This window comes from Schistocerca gregaria, chromosome 2, assembly GCF_023897955.1.
Source record: "Schistocerca gregaria isolate iqSchGreg1 chromosome 2, iqSchGreg1.2, whole genome shotgun sequence".
In the NCBI taxonomy this organism is placed as follows: domain Eukaryota; kingdom Metazoa; phylum Arthropoda; class Insecta; order Orthoptera; family Acrididae; genus Schistocerca; species Schistocerca gregaria.
In genome coordinates this window covers 658,621,060-658,625,022 of record NC_064921.1, presented here as the reverse complement: position 1 = coordinate 658,625,022, position 3,963 = coordinate 658,621,060, and the positions used below count along the sequence as shown (strand labels likewise).

General features: G+C 42.8%; 1 non-coding gene across 1 annotated transcript; it reads right to left on the bottom strand.

Annotated features, from left to right (window-relative positions):
• Positions 1–243: 243 nt before the first annotated feature.
• On the bottom strand, positions 244–327 carry Trnas-gga (transfer RNA serine (anticodon GGA)). The gene is given in 2 exon segments: positions 244–278; positions 288–327. It is a non-coding gene; the product is annotated as a tRNA-Ser (tRNA).
• Between the last annotated feature and the right edge of the window lie 3,636 nt (positions 328–3,963).

Genomic DNA, 3,963 nt, shown 5'->3' with positions numbered 1-3,963 from the left:
CCTACACAGAACAAGCTGGGGTTTTGTCGTAGAGTGCAAAATTCTACAGGAAAGCTTCCCGTAATCCCGCCAGGAACGTTCGGTACTGTGCTCCTATGAGCCTAATGCTTTATTAGCACACTACAGCAGTCCAAATGGTACAAATGGCTCTGTGCACTATTGGACTGTACTTCTGAGGTCATCAGTCCCCTAGAACGTAGAACTACTTAAACCTAACTAACTTAAGGACATCACACACATCCATGCCCGAGGCAGGATTCGAACCTGCGACCGTAGTGGTCACGCGGTTCCAGACTGTAGCGCCTAGAACCGCTCGGCCACCCGGGCCGGCTACAGCATTCCCAATAAACACTCAGCATCATCTTGTCCGAGCATTTTTAGGCGCAGTCAAATCTACTTATACTTATGATTTTCTCTTTACGCTTTTAATGGATTGACTAATTAAATTACTTGGAAAATACCAACTCTGTCCTTACCTGAACTTGTCCGTACTCCAACGCACTGTATGAGTTTCTCTAACAACCACAATAGATCAGTTGACTGACACAATCACACGCACGCACACACACACACACACACACACACACACACACACACACACACACACACACACGCACTTTCTGCTCCAAACGTCTGCTAAAAATACAGGATACGGTGAACTCCACCCACTGTACAACTCTAGAGATCTGACTGCCTCTCACTCAACTTTCAGTGCGGGTTTTTTTATCTTTTCATTCTCCAAAATCCCGAAAAAAGATTACTTAACGTCTAAATCTGACTCCGACAGTCTTTTGATTGGAATAAATGACTTTTTTTCTGAATGAAAGACAGTTGAGTCCCACGATATATGCAGAAGAATTTCGTGACATCTGGAAGGCAGAACAAGTTGTACTGGCGGAAGTGGAACTGTGTGCGCTGATCATGGATTACGCTTCGTTAGCTCAATAGCCGGGAAAACAGCTCAGTGTCTTTGGTCGGGGGACTCATAACCATCAATAATAAAGAAAAAAGAACTAAGTTATCATTGATGGAATTTGAAAGATTCACCGGTCGTTGTGACCGAGCGGTTCTAGGCGCTCTGTCCGGAACCGCGCTGCCTCTACGGTCGCAGGTTCGAATCCTGCCTCGTGCATGATGTGTGTGATGTCCTTAAATTAGATAGGTTGAACTACTTCTAATTCTAGGGGATTAATGACCGCAGATGTTAAGTCCCATAGTGCTCAGAGCCATTTGAACCATTAGAAAGATTTCGTGCGATATCCGCACGAAACCACCAACGAAAAACGATGAACGAACAGATCTAAAGAAAGAAGACAAAAATAAAACATAATCTGAAGCAGCACTGCCCGCGTAAGGCTACGTTACTATTTCGAGTCACGGTCTGCTATACTATTTTAATCTGTCAGCAAGTATCAAAAGAGCGCACACCGCACTGCACAGCGAAAGATTCGTCCTGACAGGTGTTACTGATCTGGAGACAAATGGAGCACTATCTAACATCACCAATAATATTCACTTCATAGAGAAGAACTGTATCTTATTGTGTTACTATTTTGCCAAACAAACTAAATCGAAGATACTCTCGACTTGTTTGCAGTATAAAAAGAGCTGCAAAAGAATCGTTGTGTATGCCTTCAGTATCAGGTATAAACTATTTTATTCTTCTCATTAGTTCTTCGGTGAAGAAACTTCCGAAATATAAGGATTTGTGAATCAGAATGTAGACTACATGACTATTAAATGAGAAATATGTTTACTTTAGGTAGCAAGAAAATGAGATATCTTAATTTTCTGTTAATAGCCGGATACAGGTGGATAACGCTGTTTATGTTCTTAGCGAAAATTAGATCTCAGTTCACTTGAACTTTCTGGCTGTGTGCTAGAAAACATGATTTAAAACAAATAAGAAGAAAACCATGTAGTTACAAGAACAAACTGAGAAGTGAAAGGAATACAAACAGTTACAGCAACCGTAAGAACTTGCAAGAGAAACTACACTGAATGTTCAAAATGGTTCAAATGGCTCTGAGCACTATACGACTTAACTTCTGAGGTCATCAGTCCCCTACAACTTAGAACTAATTAAACCTAATTTACCTAAGGACATCACACACATCCATGAGCGAGGCAGGATTCGAAGCTGCGACCGTAGTGGCACCGCGGTTCCGGACAGGAGCGCATAGAACCGAACGGCCACTCCGGCCGGCCACACTGAATGTCAACGAAAAAAATGAATGAAGGCTACTTAAGAGTAACAAACTTTTGCTCATCTAAAATATCTGTTGCATCTCAATAGAGCCACAATAATGGCATTTAACGTTTAGTGAAGTTATGTGAACAAGGATTCTTTCGGTGGCCGCTGCAGTGCGAGCAACTATTTCGGTCGCATTACATAGACCGTACTGTGCTGATTGTAGTTGTTATCGAAAATACTCTTCTTTATAAATCATGTTCCAAAAGGCCTTCAGCTTACTTCTCGTTTGGTGAACAGTAGAGATAAAACGTATTTTCTTGCAATAGGAACTTGTAGCTATTAAAGACTTATTACATCCGTTTCATGGGAAGCACGTGATCAGTGTTTCGAAGCTATTATACACTGACGGAAAATATCGCTACACGGAGAAGGAGTTGTGTGACATAAACCGAAGCTGGTTGGCGTGTTTCTGCGTCAGACAGATCAAATTTCGGGCCAGTCGAATAAGAGAAGTGCAAGTAGTGCCACTCTGAGGATCTAAATCAAGTTTGTTTTAAATACACGCGTTAGTTACCTTTGAGAGTGGATGTGGTGAGGAGATATTAATCAAGAACGCCTTTAAGTTGACAGAGATACTATTGTCAACACCTCACTGAGTTTCAGAGGGGTCTTGTAATAGGGCGACGACAAGCTGGATGTTCCTTCTACGATACTGTGGGAAGACCTGGCAGGAATTGCACATAACTGCTGGTGGCGGTGGTCACGAGGATGTGCGGACGCAGAAAAGACCAGGCTTCAGATAGTCAGTTGACTCTATGGAAGGAAAGACCATCATGTTTGGCGTTAGGCTCGTACTGATATAAAGCACCAATTTGAGCACGAGTTGGTATCACAGCGACACATGGAAGTGTTACAAATCAGTTACCTCAATGGCAGCTCCGAGCCAGACGCCCTATGGCGTTCATTCGACTACCCCCAAAGCCACCACCATTTACGGCTTCAGTGGTGTCAAGTGAGAGCTCATTGGAGGGCAGAGGCGAGGTCTGTTGTGTTTTCTGGAATTATGGTCTCTGGTGCAGTATCGTATCAGACAAGGAGCAATGTCGTGGTTATCCTACGCACACTGATTGTAAATCTATACATCAATCTGGTGATTCGACCAGTTGGGATACCATTTATGAACAGCATTTTCCAACAAAATAACGCTCGCCCGCATACTGCTGTTGTAACCCAACGTGCTCATCGATCGACAGGCCATGGCCTGCTAGATCAACAGATACGGCCCCAGACGGGCATAAATGGGACATCATCGGACAAGTCCAGAGTCATCCGCAAACAGCATTAACCGTTCCTATACTGACAGGCCAAGTGCAACAGGAATGGAACTCCATTCCACAAACTGAACATCCGAGACCTGCACAACACAATGCAAGCACTTTGCACGCTTTTATTCAACATTCTGGCGGTTATGCCGGTTATTAATGTACCAGCATTTCACATTTGCAATGGGTTATCTCGCACTTACACCAACATATGACGTTTCAGTGTTAATCTAGACAAATGTATTCCCGAAATTTCGATACTCTACATTAATAATTTTTTGGTGTCTCGAATTTTTTCCATCAGTGTGTTTCGAGCGTTGAGTATCTTCCCCCAGTTATTCTCTGTGGTTATTACTGAGAGAAACTATATTTACTGTTTCAGTGATTTGTGGTTATGGTTCTACAATTAATTGGCATTGGCAGGCACTGCATTTGAATTGTAACTTG